The 20,528-nt window shown below is 48.5% G+C and overlaps 1 protein-coding gene across 5 annotated transcripts in view; it reads left to right on the forward strand.

Moving 5' to 3' along the window:
- The window catches only part of PRKAR1B (protein kinase cAMP-dependent type I regulatory subunit beta), a 186,798-nt gene that overhangs the window by 104,802 nt on the left and 61,468 nt on the right, over positions 1 to 20,528 (forward strand). The window lies entirely within an intron of this gene.

A 20,528-nucleotide genomic window follows, 5' to 3' on the forward strand; every position in this document is an offset into this window, starting at 1 on the left:
GGAGAGTGGGCCTGCTTCGCCCGCCATCGCCTGGCTGGCCTGACCCAGGTTCAATACCGACAGCCCCCCAGCTGTGTGGTTTTCCTGGACCTGAGTGAGCGACTGGTCCCTTCGAGCTCCTGCCGGCCTTTGCTGTTTCTCAGATGGGCCTGGGCGTAGCTCCGGCCCCACAACCCGGTTTGGTGGCAGACAGCTGGGGCTCTTTTCTTCCTCCAGGAATGAAATCCTTGGAGAAGAAAGATCCTGCATCCAGCCTGGAGAGAGGCCTCTGGAGGGGACCCCGCCTGCTCTTTGCTGACCTGAGCACGCCTGGGCTGTTGGTGGCTCCCGCCTTGTGCCCTCTTTCCCCTTCCCCGTGGCTCCACGTCCCCGATGTTGACTTGCTCGGCACAGGGAGGTTCTGACGAGGTTTCCAGCTCCGGGCTGGGTCCGGTGTGTGGGACGCAGAGGTGGATCCGGTGCCCACAGAGCCCATCGCTGAGTCTGGTTGAGCAAATAGCAAAACCTGTTTGCCACCACAGGGGTGCCTGACGTGGCCCGAGCCCCGGAAGCCGCATGGCCACGGATTGCTGGTTATGAGGCGGTACAGGTCCCTTTCGCATGGTCTTTGGGGAGATGAGTCTGGGGGGCCTTCGGTCCCACTCCCCCTCCCACTGTCCCCTGTGATGGGACCTCGGCCTGTGTTTGTTCAGTGAGTGACTGTCAGTCAGAAGGGCCCCACCCATTCGGTGTTCACCCCTGTTTTGCCCGGTGCCTTTATGAGACCGGGGCTGTGTGTGCCCCGTTTCCCGGTGACTGGCGCCCAGCACAGACCTGCCTATACGTAGCGGGACCTCGGAAAATACCGGTGAGGGCCGAGTGGAGTTGAGCACTGGCGGTCATGGCATGGATCTTCCAGGCTGCCTGAGCCTGAGTGGTGGGTGCTCACCTCCTCCCCCAATGCCCAGGGAGGGCAGGCGTGAGCTGGGCGGGGGGCTCTGGATGGAGAGCACCCAAGTCCCTGCCCACCCTGGGGGGTATTGGTGCCCTCCTTAGGAAGGGACAATTGGAAGCGCCCTCTGCTGTCAAGCTCAGTACGGGGGTGCCCCGGATGGTGTGATATTCGGCCTTTCCCTCCTGACGGATTGGGGGTCAGCCATGTAGAGTGCCAGATAGGGTTGGCCATTGCTGTCTGACCACCTGGGTCCGCACCTGGCTCTGTCGTTTGCGCGTTCTCGGGCGTGGGGGAGTCATGACTTCGTCTTGGCCTCAGTGTCCCGTCTGTAAAACGGGTGTTGTAAAAGTTCCAGGTAGAGTGAAGCCCTCAAAACCCGCCATGAGCTCTTAGTGAACCCCAGATCCCTTGGCTCCCACCGCTGCCCTCTGTCAGTGCTGATTAAAATGTTATCTTTTGGGGCCAGATCCTGTGGCTCATGCCTGGAATTCCAGCACTTTGGGAGGCTGAGGCGGGATGATTGCTTAAGCCCAGGAGTTTCAGACCAGCCTGGGCAACGTAACAAGACCCCATCTCTACAAATAAATAAAACCTCCTGTAATCCCAGCGCTTTGGGAGGCCATGGTGGGCGGATCACGAGGTCGGGAGATCGAAACCGTCCTAGCCAACATGGTGAAACCTCATCTCTACTAAAAATACAAAAATTAGCTGGGCGTGGTGGTGGGTGCCTGTAGTCCCAGCTATTCAGTAGATTGAGGCAGGAGAATTGCTTGAACCTGGGAGGTGGAGGTTGCAGTGAGCTGAGATCGCGCCACTGTACTCCAGCCTGGCGACAGAGTGAGGCTCCATCTCAATAAATAAATAAATTTTAAAAAAATGAGCTGAGCATGGTGCTGCACCTGTAGTCCCAGCTACTGGAGAGGCTGAGGCGGGAGGACCACTTGTGCCTAGGAGGTCAAGGCTGCAGTGAGCTATGATCACGCCGCTGGAATCCAGCCTAGGTGACAGAGAACCTGTCTCTAAAAAAAAAAAAAGTTTGCTTTACCTTTCCTTTTTTTTTTTTTCCTCCAAGATCAGATTTTTTTCTTTTCTTTTCCTTATTCTTTTTTTTTTTTTTTCTTTTCTTTTGAAATGAAGTCTCACTGTCACCCAGTTTGGAGTGCAGTGGCACAATCTTGGCTCACTGCAACCTCCCCCTCCTGGGTTCAAGTGATTCTCCTGCCTCAGCCTCCCGAGTAACTGAGATTACAGTCGTGTACCACCACACCCAGCTATTTTTTTCTTTTAATTTTATTAGAGACATGGTTTCACTGTGTTGGTCAGGCTGGTCTCGAACTCCTGACCTCAAATGATCCACCTGCCTTGGCCTCCCAAAGTGCTGGAATTACAGGTGTGAGGCACCGCGCCTGGCCAGATTAATTTTTTTCTAATTATGAAAGTAATACATGCCAATCATAAGAAAAATCAGAGACTACATTATTCAGTCTACTCCATGGGCAAACATATATATATATATAAAATGTACCATGATTCCCAGGCCACCCTCTATGCCCCGTGCTGGCCACACTGTGGTGCGTAAATTTCCATTTACCGCAACTGCATATTTATTTAGGGAAATCTGAGTGTACCACTGTATTAGTCAGTTGCATGGCTATAAAGAAATACCTGAGGCTGGGTAATGTATAAGATTGGTCTAATTGGCTCACGGTTCTGCAGGCTCTACAGCAAACATGGTGCTTATTTTTTTGTTTGTTTCATAGATGGTGCTTTTGATGTTGTATTTAAAAAGTTGTCCCCAAGGCCAGATGTGGTGGCTCATGCCTGTAATCCCAGCACTTTGGGAGGCCGAGGTGGGAGGATTGCTTGAGCCCAGACGTTTGAGACCAACCTGGGCAATATTGTGTGCGATCCATCGCTAAAATAAATGAAAAATAAATGTAGTTGTCGCCGAACTTGAGGTAATCAAGATTTTCTCCTACGTTGTCTTCTAGAAGTTTTATTGTATTTAGTTATGTCTGAGATCCATTTTGAATTAGCTTTCTGTAAGGTCTGTATCTAGATCTGTCCCTCTCCTGTGGATATCCAGTTGTTCCAGCATTGTTGAAGAGACTTTCCTTTCTTTGTTAGTTTGCTTTTGCTCTTATGTCAAAGAACAGCTCACTATATTTGTGTGGCTCTACTTTTGGGCTCTCTGTTCTGTTATATTGATTTATTTGTGTATTTTTTCATCAGTATCACACTGTCTTGATGACTACAACTTTATAGGAAATCTTGAAGAAGTCTTTTAAAAAAAATATTGTAATTGTTATTCCAGGTCTTTTGCCTTTCCGTATAAGCTTTAGAATCAGTTTGTTGATGTGCACAAAATAACTTTCTGGGATTTTGATTGGGATTGTGTTGAATCTGTTGAGAAATTGGAAAGAACTGACATTTTGACAATATTGAGTCTTTCCATCCATGAACATAGACTATCTCCTCATTTACTTAGATCTTTGGTTCCTTTAGCAGAGTGGTTTTGTAGTTTTCCTCATATACATCTTTTGTATATTCTGATAGTTTTCTAACTATTTCTCTTTTCCGGTGCCAATATAAATAGTGTTGTGGTTTTCATTTCCAATTTTAACTGTTGATTGCTTCCATAGGAAGGCAACTGGCTTTTGCATATTAACCTTGTATCCTGTAAACTTGCTATAATTACTTATAAGTTTCAGGAGGTTTTTTTGGTTTGTTTTTTTGTTGATTCTTTTGGATTTTCTACATAAACAATCATGTCATCTGTGAAGAAAGACAGTTTTATTTCTTTCTTCCCAATCTGTATGCCTTTTATTTCCTTTTCTTGTCTTACTACATTAGCTAGGACTTCCGGTATTGATACTGAATAGGAGTGGTGAGAGAGGACATCCTTACTTTGTTCCTGATCTTAGCAGGAAAGCCTTGAGTTCTCACCGTTAAGTATAATGTTCCCCTATAATCCTAGTTTGCTAAAAAAAATTTTTAAATCATGAATGGGTATTAGATTTTGTCAATGCTTTGTCTGCATCTATTGGTATGATCATATGGTTTTCTTTCTTCAGCTTGTAGATGTGGTGGATCATGTTAATTGATTATTTATTTATTTTTAGAGATGGAGTCTCACTCTGTCACCCAGGCTGGAGTGCAGTGGTACAATCTCAGCTCACTGGAACTTCCATCTCCTGGGTTCAGGTGACTCTCCTGCCTCAGCCTCCTGAGTAGCTGGGATTATAGGCATGTGCCACCATGCCAGGCTAATTTTTGTATTTTTAGTAGAGATGGGGTTTCACCATGTTAGCCAGGCTGGTCTCAAACTCCTGACCTCAGGTGATCCACCCACCTCAGCCTCCCAAAGTGCTGGGATTACAGGCATGCATCACCATGCCCAGCTGGTAATTGATTTTTCAAACATTCTGTCATCCTCGTATACCTGGAATAAATCCCACTTGTCCATGTTATATAATTATTTCTATACATTGTGAGATTCGATTTGTGAATACTTCGTTGAAAATTTTGCATCTATGTTCATGAGAGATGTTTGCGCTATATTTTTTCTTTCTTGTCTGTCTTTATTTTGTTTTCGTGTTAAAGCTGTCATAGAATTATTTAGGAAGTGTTTCATCTGCTTCTGTTTTCTGAAAGCTGTTGTAGAGAATTGGTATTATTTCTTCCTAAATAATAGAAATAACTAGTGAACACATCTGTGCTTAGTGCTTTTTTGTTTTTATTTTTATTTTTTGTTTCTAAGAGACAATGCCTCTCTCTGTCATCCAGGCTGGAGTGCAGTGGAACAATCATAGCTCAATGCAATTCCCAACTCCTGGACTCAAGTGATTTTCTGGCCTCAGCCTCCCACGTAGCTGGGACTACAGGTGTGCACTACCAGGCCTGATTAAATTTTTTTTTTATTTTTAATAGAGATGAGGTATTTCTGTGTTGCCCAGGTTGCTCTCAAATGCCTGGCATCAAGTGATCTTCCTGCCTCAGCCTCTAAAAGTGCTGGGATTACAGGTGTGAGCTGCTGTGCCTAGCCTGGGGTTGATGCTTTTTGTTTTGGAAGGTTAATAATCACTGATTCAACTTCTTTAATAGATACAAACTTGTTCAGTTTGTCTATTGCTTCTTGTGTGAATTTTAGTAGATTGTGTATTTCAAGGAACTGGCCCATTTTATCTAAGTTATCAAATGTGTAATCATAGAGTTTTTCTTCTTCATTTCTTTTCTTTTTTTTTTGAGATGGATTTCACTCTTGTCATCCAGTCTGGAATGCAATGGCATGATCGCGGCTCACTGCTACCTCTGCTTCCCAGGTTCAAGCAATTCTTCTGCCTCAGCCTCCCCTGTAGCTAGGATTACAGGTGCCTGCCACTATGCCTGGCTAATTTTTTGTATTTTTTTACTAGAGATGGGGTTTCACCATGTTGGTCAGACTGGTCTCAAACTCCTGACCTCAGGTGATCTGCGTGCCTCAGCCTTCCAAAGTGCTAGGATTACAGACATGAGCCGCCGTGCCTGGTCTCATAGAGTTTTTCATAGTATTACTTTATTTTTAATGTCCATAGGACCTGTAGTGATGCCCCTTGTCCATGGGACCTGTAGTGATGCCCCTTGTCCATAGGACCTGTAGTGATGCCCCTTGTCCATAGGACCTGTAGTGATGTCCCTTGTCCATGGGACCTGTAGTGATGTCCCTTCTTTCATTTCTGAAGTTAGAGATGCTTTGGCTGCATTGATTTTCTCTAGTATTTTCCCATTTTCAGTTCCATTTATTTCTGTCTTAATTTTATTCTTACTTTTCTTTTTGTTGCTTTGGAATTAATTTCCTCTTCTTGTTGTAGTTTCCCAAGATGGAAGCTTGGGTTGTTGATTTTGGATATTTTCCTAATGTATGCTTTCAGTGCTATAGATTTCCCTCTAAACTTTGCTTTTGTTACCTCCCGCACTTTATGATAAGCTCTATTTTCATTTTCATTTCATTCAAATTGTTTTTCATCTTCTCTTGAGCCTTCTTGTTTGACCCATATGTTATTTAGAAGTATGTTATTTAATCACCAAATATTTTGGGATTTCCTATCTATCTTTCTGTTACTGACTTCTAGTTTAATTCCCTTCTGGTGTGAGAGCATGCACTATGTGATTTCTGTTCTTTTACATTTGTTCAGGGATATTTTATGACCCAGAATGTTTTCTTTCTTGGTAAATGTTTCATGTGAGCCTGAGAAGAATGTGTAGCCTGATCTTGTTTGATGAAGTCTGTAAATATCAATTAGATCCTGTTAACTGATGATACTCAGTTCATCTGGGTTCTTACTGATTCTCTTTTTTTATTTCCTGTGTGTAATTTTTCAAACTAGATTACTGATTTTCTGCCTGCTGGATCTGTCAATAACTAGCTGAGGGGGCATTAAAGTCTTAAACTATAATAGTGCATTTGTCTGTTTCCCTTGCAGTTCAATCAGATTTTGCCTTATGACCCATTTTTAAATGTAATCGACCTATAGTGACCATCATCCAATCTCCGTGGATGTGTCTCCACATCACTGTTTTTAAATACCTCCTTGTATTCAATTCTGTAACTTAATTAACCAATCACCAACTATTGCATATTTCAAACCTTCATGGCTACAAGCAGCTCTGTGATAAACAGCCTGCTAGCCACATCTTATGTATTTTTAAAGTTGCTTCTATAGAGGAAATGCTAGAGGAAAAAAACCCATTGAAAGAGCATGCACTTTTTTTTTTTCTTTTTGAGATGGAGTCTTGCTCTGTTGTCTAGACTGGAGTGCAGTGGCATGATCTTGCTCAGTGCAACCCCCACCTCCCGAATTCAAGAGATTCTCCTGCCTCAGTCTCCTGAATAGCTGGGATTACAGGCACATGTCACCACACCCGGCAAATTTTTGTATTTTTAGTAGAGATGGGGTTTCCCTGTGTTGGCCAGGCTGGTCTCAAACTCCTGACCTCAGGAGATGTGCTCGCCTTAGCCTCCCGAAGTGCTGAGATTACAGGCGTGAGCCACCGTGCCTGGCCAGCATGCATATTTTTAAGGTAAAAGTTTGCTTTTGCCAACCTAAACCTGAAGGTGCTGGTCTCCACCCAAAGTGGATTCTGATTCAGAAGATCAGGGCTGGCCCGGGTATCTGGAGATACTGTGAACATCCAGGACTGGACGCCATGGCCAGAGGCATGGATTGGCGATTCTCACTGGAAGCCCAAGAATGTATAGAAGGAATTTGCCATCCTCCACCTCCTTCCCTAGATCCACAGGGTAGAGTGGACACTTGGCTTGTACCTCCCTTCTGGAATTCCATAGATTCATTCCGAACCCTGAACCCTGGCCATTCACGTGCTTCTCTCTCCAATGCCAAGAAAATGTTGTTCAGTGACGTGTGTTAAAGCATGGTACGGAAGACTTCGTTCTGGACCATTGCACTAGGTACAGGGACCATTGCAGTGGGGTCTTGAAGTGGAGGAAGGAGCTTGGGCTTGCCTCTGAATATGAGATGAGAACATGAGAATTTCCACCCAAGTGGCAGTGGATGGAAAATAAGCAAGAGAAAATACCAAGGGTTGGGGGGTTCTGGTTACACTGACCCAACAGGATTCTTGTTGAAGACAGGCCAGGGTGACCAGACGTCCCCTGTGGGGTGGTAGGGGTGAGGAGCCTGATCAGACACTGAGGATGATCAGATATCAAAGATGATCAGATATTGATCATGGTGGGTGATCAGTTCTGGCTGAACTGATTTGGCAGGATTATTTTACAAGGAAGCACAGATGGGCCTAGAAGAAGGTTCTGGAACCTGACTAAAGTTTGGCCAAGGAGAGAATTGTTGTTACCACACATTTGTGATTAGGAACCAGACCCATAGTCAAGAGTGTGGCCGAGGGTCCCTGGGGGTTTGTGAACACCATGCTGTTGACGCCCCAGCTGGGAGCAGGAGCTCTGCTTTCCATGATGGCCAGGACTTACTTATTGCTATTTAGAGAGAATTATTTGGAAACTTGGAGTCAACAGAGACACGGAACAAGCCTTCACCTAAACAGTGGAAGAGGCTAAACACAAGCCAGGATGCTGTGTCTGGGGTGCTGGGATCCCAGCAGACGGGAACCCTGGGTCGTGGGTGGGGACAGAAGAGATAGGACCGTGATGCCAGCACCCAGGGTCTGCCCAGGGGTTTAGGCCACTTCATTTCCTTAAATAATGTTGACCTAAGGTTTAAATCATCAATGGAGAGAGGTTCTTCCCCGGTGAGGGCAGCATGTCTAGGAATTTCAGAACCACTTCTAAAGGAGGATGAAGACTCAGCAAGCCTCTCTTTCCCCCGGATAGTGTCATGTTGAAAAACATGAGAAGTCAGAAAAACATATTAGTATGCACTGGAACAAGTGTTCTGCCTTCAGCAAGGTCCTTTTTTGTAAATGTTCTGTTTTCTTCACTCGTCATTCCCGTCTGCTCCTTGTCAATACACATATGTACATTCTCTGCAGACCTACTGTTGGTGCATATGTGCCTCTGTGTGTTCTGCTCTTTGACATCATGGGAGGGGGAGTAACAACCCGTGTCCTGGCTCTGGCATCCCCCTTCTATCCCTAGGAAGGTTCAAAGATTTTCAAAATAGAGAGTTAAAAAAAACTAAAGATCAGAAATGTTGGAAGTGCTAATAACTCAGTTTGCCTTCTTTATTACTGGATACAATCCTGGCACATTCATGTTCTCCCAGGTCAATGTCATGATGCTTTTGTTTAAAAGTCACAAAAATTCTTTATTTTTTTTTAGCCTCAGGCAGACATTTCTAAGATGCAGAAATGCAGATTGTTGGAGCGGGAGGAGGGAATGGGAGGCCCTGTGTGGTGCGGTGGGGAGCGGGGGGCAGGCCTTGCTGCAACCCCCCACCTCACTGCACTTCTGGCTGCATCCCCAACCTTGGCAGGCACCTGGTGCCCAGGTCTGAGGTGCAGCTTTGAGGGTCTGTGGGCGCCCACCCTTTCTGCTGTCCGTCTCAGGTGGCCTCAGCCCTGAGAACTGGCCGAACCTGTTTGCTTTAGCAGGTTTCTTTGCATGGGTGAGGGCAGGGAGGTGTTTACCTGTCAGGCCACCTCCGGCTGCAGCAGTTCCACAATATATTAGCAATGTAAGCCAATAAAAAGGAATAAAAAGCTAGAACAGTGATGAGACTGGCTGAGATCGGGGCTCAGGCTGCTCCATTTGCATCACTCCTGGGGGATTCTGGGACATGTGTGACCCTTCTAGCAGCACTGGGGGAGCGGCTGCATGGGGTTTGGAACCAGCAGAAACTATGACAGCAGCTGCTGAATATGGGAGCCCCTTATTCTGCCGAGTGCTTCACAAGCCTCATGTAGTGCAGCTGAGCATATTACTGTGTCCATTTTACAGATGGGTTAACTCTTCAGAGACTCAGTCCCCTGGGTCCCTCCAGGCAAGGTTGGGACTTGTACCAGATATGATGAGGTGACGGCCAGGAAGCATCTGTCATGGGGATGACTCCACCCCCTGTGACATCACCCCACATAAGCATCTGTCACCCCTGCTCAGTAGTGAGCCCCTTAGGGAAGGGTTGCAAACCCGGGATCCTGGGGGTTCAGGAATTAAGTGGAAAACGTGGAGTCCTTGGGAATTGTGGCAGATTGGAGAGGGTCATGCTCCTTCCAAAGTGAGGGTGAGCTGAATTCTTGCTTTGGGATTACAAGGTCCCTGTGTTGCCAGACTTTTCTTTTTATTTTCTTTTTTCAAAGGAAAGCCAAAATTTGGATTTTATGAATTTCCTTTATTTTTAAATGTTGGGAGATGGTTTTGAAAATAGCATTAACATTGGCATGTGAAGAAAATAGAAAACCTGAAGAGATCTAGAAGCATTAAGTAAGTTGAAACGATAACCAAAGACCTTTCCTCCCAAAGGGTTCTTTCTGATGGTTCCACTGGTTGAATTCCTTCAAATATCAGCAAACTGTCTGTTCTTACTTCTCAAATTGCTACAGAAAATAGAAAACAAGAGGAAGCTGCTTGATCATTATATGAACTGTACTTGATCAGGTAGAGTTTATCCAGAATTCAAGGATGGTTCAACCTCAGAATACTCCATATAAATCACCATATTAGTAGATTATAGAGAAAGAGCATATGACATGTCACATAGGTGTTGGAAAAGGTTTTGACAAAGCTCAACAACTATTGCATAAATTCTTAGCAAACTAAGAATAGGGTCACTTCTTAACTTGGTAAGGGTCATACATACCCAACACAGAGCAAACATCCTAATGGAGAATCTTTGTCTACATGCTCTTTAAGGGAGGGACCACATTGAGGCTCTAATGGCTTTCATGGTTTAACTGTGCTTGAGAGGTCCTGGCAATGCTATAAAGAAAGAAAAATAAGAGGAGTCAGAATTGGAAGGGAAAAGAGAAGACAAATTTGATCATGTCTATGGAAACCAGAGTCGAATACACAGAACAACTCTTACATTCTTATGAATGTTCAGCAGGGTTGGTGCAAGATCAACTTACAGAAATCATCATTAAGAAGCCCAAGGGATCCATACATAAATATACACAATTTTTCTTTGTCAACTTATAGAAAATAAAAAAGTGGATTCCTTCCCATCACAATGAAGATATTAAATCTGTCTCAACAGAAAGAAAGAGAGAAAAAATAAAGAGCCCAAGGGGCTGGGTGGGTACAGGGAATGAGAGAAGACACAGGCAAGAAGTAACTGGAGAATAGAATTTGAAAGGATGCCATTCACAAGGGCAACAGCCACTGAAGACGGGAATGTGCATGATACAGATTACATGAGACTCTAGGGAGAAAGTTTTAAACCTCTATAAGGACATAAAACACGATCTGAATAGGGAGAGGCGGTCTGTATTCTTGGGTGGAATGACTCAATGTGATGATGTCATTTCTCCCTCACATTAATCTCTACCTTCAAAGCAGCCCCACTTGAAATTGCAGCTGGAATGTTGTGAGGTGGTAAACACGTTTGGAAATGTGAATGAGCCGGGTGTGGTGGCTTATGCCTGTAATCCCAGCACTTTGGGAGGCCGAGGTAGGAGGATTGCTTGAGCCCAGGAGTTTGAGACCAGCCTGGGCAACACAGACACACCCTATCTCTAAAAAAAAGAAAAGTAGCTGGGCATGGTGACACGTGCCCGTAGGCCCAGGTACTCAGGAGGCTGAGGCCGGAGGATCACTTGAGTGCAAGAGTTCGAGGCTACAGTTAGCTGTGATCCCACCACTGCACTCTAGCCTGGGTGACAGAGTGAGACCCTGTCTCTAAAAAACAAACAACAACAAAACCAAAAACAACAAAAAGAGAAAGGAAAGGAAAGAATAAAATTTGCAAATAGCGAAGTCATCTTTGAAACAGAAGCACAAAGAAGGGGGACTTCTCCTACCAAGAGCTGAGGCTCAGCAGGAAGCCCTGGTCATAAATGGAGCCAGGTGCCCTGCAGGAAGGGACGGCAGAACAATGGCATGGGACAGAGAGCTGAGAGGAGGTGCAGGCACATATGGGAGCTCGATATTTAATAGATGCAAGAGTCAGTTTAGTACAGTGGTTAAGACAAGGACTCTGGAGCCAGATCACCTGGTTTTGAATCCCAGCACCACCATTCCTTAGCTGTGTGACCTTGGGCGGGTTCCTTAACCTCTCTGTGCTTCCGTCTTGCTCCCACCTGTATGTGAGGATAAGGGGAGTAATGATCATATATGCCACAAGGTTGTTGGGAGAATAAAATGAGCAACTATGTGTAAAACACTGTATTAGGTTCTAGGGCTGCCATAACAGAATGACAAATTTGGCCTTAACAGTGATCTAGCGTCTCATGCTTCTGGAGACCAGAAGTCCAAGCTCAAGATGTGGGCAGGGCTGGTTCCCCCTGAGGGCTGTTTGTGGGGATCTGACCTGGCCTCTCCTTGACTTGTAGGTGCCGTGTTGCCTTCCTGCTGTGCTTTCGTCTGACTCTTCACTCTGCATGGACACCGTGTTCTCCATGTGTGTGTCCAAGTCTCCTCTTTTTATAAGGAGTACAATCATATTGAGTTAGGGCCAACCCTACTCCAGTAGGACCTCATTTTTTTCTGAGACAGGGTCTTGCTGCCAGTCTGTGGCGCTCTGTGATGGCAGCCCAGGCAGACATGTCGGAGAGTATTTCATTAGTTGGTTGTGGGAAAATACTTTCTTAAAACCCACAAAGCACAAACCATAAAGCAAAAAAGAGGTTATATCAGATGAAAGACATCTACTTAATTAAAGAACATCATGGAAAAGTTAACAGGTCACTACCTGTAAGAAAATAGTTGCAATATCTAAACCCGATAAGCAACCAGTATCAAAAACACACAAGGAATTTCTGTAAATCAGCGGGAAAGAAGGTACCAACGCTTCTATCAAGATGGGCACAGGATATGAACAGGAAGTTTACAGAAGAGGAAACACAACCAGAGAAGAAGCCCTTGAAGAGCAGCTCAGAGCTTAGAGATCAGGGAAATGTAAATGCAAACAAAACCGCAGTTCAAAGCCGCAGCCCCAAAGTGTCAGGCAATGTGGTGACATGGGTAGATCTAGGGTATGTGGACTCCATGAAGAAAAGAAGAAACAGCATGAAATCTGCAACAGGATACCATTTTTTGGTTAAATGCACATAGCTTATGATTCTGTGTTTTAAGAGAAAACATACAAACGAAAGGGGAGACCTCAAATATAGCAATTGCCCACGGACTGAGAGGGCGATGGGAAGACAGGAATAAATGTATAGATAAAACAAGAACAGATCACAGAACGTCATGAACTGAGGGCTCCATATTTGCATCTGAGGTTTAAAGAAAAGATGCTGAATAGGATGTCCCACAAAACACAAGTGTTGCCAAATGCATGGTCTGTGGCCCTGTCGGGAACAGCGGGGTTTGCTGCGCCGTGGCCCCAGCAGGACCCAATCTCAGTGTCGTGGCCACCTGTGAGCTGAGCAGGTGGCTGAGTGCAGGGATATGGGTCTGCGGGCTGTGTTCCTGGACCTTGCCTTGCCTCTACCTCTCACAACCCTCACTCCTGCACTTACGGCTGGTGGGGAGGAGCCTTCACTGGTCCTGGGTTGGGTGGGGGTGGTGAGGGGTCCCAGGAGGAGGGTGGGGGAAAGTGGGTGGGGCCTCTGCTTCCCTGGAGCCCTCCTGGTTTGGGGAAAGTGAACACAGCTCAAGTCCATATTTTAAGAGAAACTGGGGGTGTCTGTGCAGGGGCAGGGCGTCTAGGCTTCCCTATACATCCCTTTGCCTGGAGAGAGGCTGCGAGTTCCACCTGGGTGAGTGCTACGCGGGACCCAGGAGGGGTTTGCTTTCTATTTGACCTGCCACACCCTGGGCTCTGTTCTGGGAGGGACCTAGTGCCTGCTGCCACCCCTTGGGTTCACAGGCCCAGGCTCTGCCTCCTGCCAGGATGGGGGAAGCTGATGGAAAGCTGGGGCTGGGAGAGCATCTGGAATGGACCAGGGTGACAGTCGGTGACAAGACCCATCACCCAGTGTGACTGTTCTTTCCTACAGGGCTGAGTGGGACTCGACCAGCTGGCCTGATATTAGTGTGGTCTGAGCAAGTGGCTGACCAATAGGTTGTGCCCAACACATTTATTTGCACACCAAATATTAGCTTGCTTTTAAAACGGCACTTGGTTAGTTGGGGGTGGTGGTTCGGGCGGATGGTCCCATCTCCTTGGGAGGCTGAGGCAGGAGGATTACTTGAGTCCAGAAGGTTGAGGCTGCAGTGAGCTGTGATGGCACCACTGCAGTCCAGCCTGGGTGGCAGAGTGAGACATGGTCTTTTTTTTTTTTTTTTTTTTTTTTGAGACGGAGTGTGGCTCTGTGGCCCAGGCTGGAGTGCAGTGGCCGGATCTCAGCTCACTGCAAGCTCCGCCTCCCGGGTTTACGCCATTCTCCTGCCTCAGCCTCCCGAGTAGCTGGGACTACAGGCGCCCGCCACGTCGCCCGGCTAGGTTTTGTATTTTTTAGTAGAGACGGGGTTTCACTGTGTTAGCCAGGATGGTCTTGATCTCCTGACCTCGTGATCCGCCCGTCTCGGCCTCCCAAAGTGCTGGGATTACAGGCTTGAGCCACCGCGCCCGGCTGACTCGGTCTTTAAAAAAAAAAAAAAAGAATGGCACTTGGTCTGGCACAGTGGCTCATGCCTGTAATCCCAGAACTTTGGGAGGCCCAGGTGGGCAGATCACGAAGTCAGGAGTTCGAGACTAGCCTGGCCAACACGGTGAAACCCCGTCTCTACTGAAAATACAAAATTAGCTGGGCATGGCAGCGTGCGCCTGTCATCCCAGCTACTCGGGAGGCTGAGGCAGGAGAATCGCTTGAACCTGGGAGGCGGAGGTTGCAGTGAGCTGAGATTGTGCCGTTATACTCCAGCCTGGTTGACAGGGTGAGACTCTGTCTCAAAAAATAAATAAATATATGAATAAAAGGCGCTTGGGTGGTTGGGTTTAGATTTTAAAATAAACAAGAAAACCCCAACTATTCCTTGTTGTTTAAATTACCCGGGATGAGCACTTGGCTGTTTTTATTGGGCGAGGAGTAAAGGGCCCGAGGCGCTTCACCCCATTTGCACTTTTTTCTCCCAAAAATACATGAGGTTGGGATTCATGGGTGGCTTTTGGCCTCAAGGCCCGATCTTGTCCTGAATGTGTCTTTGAAAACATCGATGCCGCGGGCAGAACTGGGAACCACACCTTAGAGCTGGGTGTGGAGGGAAAACGCTGGGCTCTGAAGTTGTAGCTGTCAGCAGGGAGGGAGGCAGACAGACCCTCAGCCAAGGTGGCGTGTGGCGCTGGGATCTGGTGGCCGGTGAGGAGCCGCTGTGCGATGGCTGCCACAGCAGAACCGAGTAGAGCGTGCTCCTGGGACCGCAGCCTGAGGAGGCCAGGCCGGCCTAGCTCAGATGAGTCCTGCCGGCTGGCAGGACGTGGCCCCGGAGAGACCCTGGGCTACGTCACTGTTTCCCAGCTGGTCCCCTGGTCCCCCAGATCAGTGAGGACAAAGTGAGCCAGGGAGGCCTGGGGGGCACAGGTAGTGGCTGCGTTTGGCCAGAGGTGGAAGCGTGACCCTGGGCAGGTGGAACGGGAAGGAAGGCCCTCCATCTGTGGTTGATGGAGATCTCTGACCTCTCCAGGCCCTGAGAGTCTGTCCGGGGAGACCTCGTTTTGCCAGTGAGAGCCAGGGGGGCAGCCTCCAGCACAAGGGGCCAGGACCTGTGGCGAGGACTCACTGCACCAGACAGGGCCTGTACCTGCAGCCAAAAGGGGCTAAGACCCACCCAGTGTGTTCTGCGTGCAGGGCTGGGCCTGGGTGGGTCTTGTCAGTGGTGAGAACACAGCCCCTGCCTGGCCTCAGCCTCAGCCTCAGCCGCTTGCTTGCTTCCTGTCTCTTTTTCTCTCCCTTCCTTCCTTCCTTCCTTCCTTCCTTCCTTCCTTCCTTCCTTCCTTCTTCCTTCCTTCCTTCCTCCTTCCTTCCTTCCTTCCTTCTTCCTTCCTTCCTTCCTTCCTTCCTTCCTTCCTTCCTTCCTTCCTTCCCTCCCTCCCTCCCTCCTTCCTTCCTTCCTTCCTCTCTCTCTCTCTTTCTTTCTCTTTCTCTGTTTCTTTTTCTTTCTTTCTTGTTTCTTTCTCTCTCCTTTGTCTCTCCCTCTTTCTGCCTTTCTCTCTTCCTTTTTATTTCTCTCTTCCTTTTTCTCTCTCTTTCCCTCCCTCCCTCTCCCTCTTTCTCTCTCTCTCTCTTCTTCTCTCTCTTTGTCTCAGTCTCTCTTTCTGCCTCTCTCTCTCCTTCTTTCTTTTTGTTTTTAGAGACAGGGTCTCACTCTGTTGCCCAGGCTGGAGTGCAGTGGTGCAATCTCAGCTCATTGCAGCCTCAATCTCCTAGGCTCACGTGATCCTCCTGCCTCAGCCTCCTGAGTAGCTGGAATCACAGGTGCATGCTACCATGCCCAGCTACATTTTTTACTTTTTTTTTCTTTTCTTCTTCTTTTTTTTTGAGACGGAGTCTCGCTCTGTTGCCCATGCTGGAGTGCAGTGGCGTGATCTCAGCTCACTGTAACCTCTACCTCCCAGGTTCAAGTGATTCTCCTGCCTCTGTTGGTCAGGCTGGTCTCGAACTCCTGACCTCAAGTGATCCACCTGTCTCAGCCTCCCGAAGTGCTGGGATTACAGGCATGAGCCACCATGCCCAACCAATTTTTTTACTTTTTATAGAGACAGGGTCTTGTTATGTTGCCCAGGCTGGTCTCAAACTTCTGGGCCCAGTGATCCTTTCACCTTCTTGCGGTACCCAGCCTCCCAAAGTGCTGGGATGACAGGCATGAGTCAGCCACCACATCCAGCCCGCATCAGCTTCCTAAGCCTCAGCTTCCTTTCTGTGAAGTGGGGCAGCAACAGGGCCCGTGGCGGTGAAGTTCAGAGGAGAGGGTGTAAATGGGGCATTCCCTTGGGTGGAAGGCATTCAACCCAGCCTTTTGTCAGAAGACCTGGGTCTTTGCCGTGTTCCACCGTCTCGGAGCTGATGAGACAGGTTGAATTTGTCATTCTGCACATCCTGTCATATATGCTGCTGAGTGTTTTGTGTGCAGATAGTCCTGAGTGGCTGAGGTTGGGCAGTTGTAGCCGGACTGTGGACAGAGGCTTCCTGTGAGTCTGCAGAAGTGCCCAGCCCTGCGTTGGCCTGTCCTGGTCGGGCACGAGGGGTGCAGAGACTGCAGGCGTCTGCTGTCTGGGCCTGGCTCCCATCCCCTCTGTGGGCCCCACACCTCCTGCCCGCCATGCTGACCTGAACCTCACAGTCCGGTTCCCTGGGTGGTGGACGAGTCCTTGGGTATCTCCCACCCGCTTGGTGGCAGCCCTGCTTGTCCCTGTGGGGACCTCACGGCACTGCACCCACTTGGCTCCGCAGGCCTCCCCGTCCTGGGGCTGGGAGAGGTCTCTGCAGGCTGGGGAGGGGCTTCTGGAGACATTCTCAGGTGAGCATTCCTGTGCAAGTCCCGACCTGAGCTTGTCTTGGCTCGGGAGGCCCAGAGCAGCTGGAGGAGGAAGGAAGTGGCATTTCTAGGAGATGATGGTGTTTTCCAGGCCAGCCTCGGTGCACCATGTCGGTCAGTGGGCCCTCGTGGTGGGAGCTGGACCGGTTTCTGCAGGTATTGGAGCGGATTCACAGAGCAGAACGACGGGCTGAGTTACTCACGTTCAACCCCGCGTGTGTGATTTCAGGGGCTGAGCTTGGCGCGCTGTCTCCTCGCCTTTTGAAGGCGAGTTTGGCTGTGAACAGAGCTGCTGGTTCCGATCCCGTACGCTTCCTCAGGCGTTGTGGGCTTGGAGTCTGTGCCACACGCAGAAAAGCACATTTTCATGTTTTAAAGTCTACATTTTGCCTCTTTTGGTTATTTTAAAAATGTTAAGAGCCTTAAGTCTGCCCTTAAGGAGTGCATGTAGTGTTTTCTCCAATGATGAACGGCCTCATTTTTAAAATTATACAGATTTACAATTTAAGTATAGAAAATTAGCAAATACAAGTCAGTACAAGTAATCCAAAAAAAAGAAAAAAGAAGAAAAGAAAAAAAAAAAAACACGTTAAAATGACCCAACCCCACCGCCTCTCCACCCCACAGTTGCTATTAGCCTTACGATGCATAGCCTCTAGGTTCTTTACTTTACGGTTGTGTTTTTAAATTGTACAGTTTCATCAACACCCTGTTTTCACTGGCAACAGTGTGAACACCTTTATTCCTTGTTACATGTATCTACAGCACCATTTTTAATGACCACACAGTGTTAGGTTGTTGAGAAGGACTGTGATTTGTTTACTAAAACCTCTATTGCTGGTAGTGCTTCAGTGAATATTATTACAATATTTTTACATCTTTTCATAGTCATCCAGTTGTTTCTTCAAGTTCCTAAATGTGGAATTGATGGTCGCAAGGGTGGCTGCTTCAACAGCTTTTGGTATTTGTTGCAGTGCCCTTAAAGAGACAGTGCCATCCTTCCATTTATCCTTCCAGGCATCTGTTTTTTCATTCACTTTTCCCTCCTTCCCCTCCTCTATTAGCCACCCATCCATCATCTGTCAGTCCACCTACCTGTCCATCCATCCATCCATTCATCCATCATCCATCCATCCATCCATCCATCCATCCATCCATCATCCGTCCATCCGTTCATCCACTCACGCACCTGTTCATCCACCCACCTGTCCATCCATCCATCCATCCATCCATCCATCATCCATCCATCCATCCATCCATCATCCATCCATCCATCTACTCACCCACCTGTTCATCTATCCACCTGTCCATCCATCCATCCATCCATCCATCCATCCATCCACTCACCCACCTGTTCATCCACTCACCTGTCCATCCATCCATCCATCCATTCATCTACTCACCCACCTGTTCATCTACCCACCTGTGCATTCATCCATCCAGCCACCCACTCACCCACATGTTCCTCCACCCACCTGTCCATCCATCCATCCATCCATTCATCTGCTCACCCACCTGTCCATGTGTCCCTTCATCCACCCACCCATCCAACCATCCATATTGTGCTAAGGACCTTCTGAGTCAGACCTGGGCTCGGCACTGCAGCCTGCAGTGAACATGTGGTCTCCATCTCAGAGCTCAGTCAGCTTTGGGAGGCGGGGAGTCAGCCGTGGGGGCGGAAGCCATCCGCAGAGTAAGAAGTACAGGAACTGAGGTGTTGCAGGAGGGGGAGGCATCAGCATTGGGAGTGGTGTAGGTGGGGGCTTTCGAAAGATTTGTGATCTCTGAGCCACAGGCCAGGTGGGACTGGAACCCCAAACGGGCCGTTTCCTGGAAATCGTCCTGACTGAGCACCGCTGGCCAGCCTCGACCCAAACAGCAGGGCCTCCTTACTGGGCTCCTGCCCAAAGAGATCTGGTGGTGTCCATCCCAGATGCCCAAGTCCTCAGCCCCCGGCTTAGAGACCAGTCCAGGGCACGGATGGAGACAGAGACAGAGAGAGGGAGGGAGAGGGACAGAGAGAGGGAGGGGTGGGTGAGAGGGAGGCGTGTGTTCTGCTCGGAGGAGGACTCTGCACCTAGGGAAGCCAGACAGTGGAGGAGCGTTGATGATCCGGGCTTCAGCCTGACTTTGCCTCTTCCTGGCTTCTTGACCTTGGGTGAAGTTACTTTGTGTCTTGTTTCCTTATCTGGAAACTGGACAGAACAGCAGTGCTGACCTCATAGGGGCGGGTGAGGATGGAGCGAGAGACAGACCAGGGGCTCTGCCCTCAGCCCCCGCAGGAAGGGCTGGCTGGAATGTCTTCGTGTTTTTCTTTCTCTTACCAGGCCTGAGTGCTGGGGGGCTTTCCGTGTCCCCGGAACCCAGCACAGCCCCTGATGCAGACGTGCTAAGCTGTGTTCGTTGATGGGGTGGGGGGGGCACCCCCATGTGAGACGATTTAAAATCTGAGCCAGCAGCTTCACTTAACCTTCCAGAGTGATTGCTGGATTAGAAGAGAAAACTGTTTTTCTTTTTACAGACAGAAGAGGCCAGGGCCTTTTAATTCTATTAAGCGCTGAGAGAGAGGAAGTCATGGGGGTTTTGTGTGAAAGGGGCAGACGGTGGAAAAGCAGGGTGAAGCCGTGCAGTGGGCAGTGTGGGCAGGGCTGACCACAGCTCGGGGCTGTTGCCTGGAGACGTCTGTGTTCAGGCCTTTGTCGGAGATGAGCTGGCGACATTCGGGCATTAAAGTTTCTTCTGAAGAAAAATGGGGCTTCCAGACCTTTTTGGTAAACGAGGCTGGGCTCTCTGGGCTCTGCTGATCACAGAGCTGGGGACTAGGCTTCTCTGCAGGCGCACACCTGGGGAGATGAGGGACACCTGTGTGGCCAACAGAGAAACCCAGTGAGGCTCCTTTAAGAGGCGCTCCAGGAGGGGCTGCTCTGGACGGGACCACGCCCAGGCACCTGGGTATGTGGAAAGTTGACTTTCATTGATACTAAGGACTGAACAGCCCCGTCTGGATATCGAAACCTTCCAGGAAAGGTTTCAGCTGACCCCTGCCTTTGTTCAGGCTCTGGTAGACGCACGTAAGTGGAATGTGAGCCTCGAATCATCGGGGTGCAGCCTCCTTGACCTGCCCCCTCTTCGTGGGGAGTTCTGTGGTGTCCATCGTGGTCCAATATGTGTTGGCAGGAACCAGAAGCACTGGAAATGTCCATCTGGGCAGGAATGGGTGAAGGAACGAGGGTGTTCGTATAGAGAATGCCAGGTAGGGCGGTGCAGCGGCTCACCCCTGTAATCCCAGCACTTTGGGAGGCTGAGGTAGGAGGATTGCTTGAGGTCAGGAATTGGAGACCAGCCTGGGCAACATAGCAAGACCCATCTATTAAAAAATAAAAAATAAGCAGGTGTGGCGGCACGTGCCTATACAGTCCCAGCTACTCGGGAGGCTGCGGTGAGAGGACACCGTGAGCCCCGGAGTTTGAGGCTGCAGTGGACTGTGGCAGCACCCCTATACTCCAGCCTGGGCAGCAGAATGAGACCCCGTCTCTTCCAAGAAAA

This window comes from Trachypithecus francoisi, unplaced genomic scaffold (genome assembly GCF_009764315.1).
Source record: "Trachypithecus francoisi isolate TF-2019V2 unplaced genomic scaffold, Tfra_2.0 Lachesis_group4, whole genome shotgun sequence".
NCBI classification, from domain to species: domain Eukaryota; kingdom Metazoa; phylum Chordata; class Mammalia; order Primates; family Cercopithecidae; genus Trachypithecus; species Trachypithecus francoisi.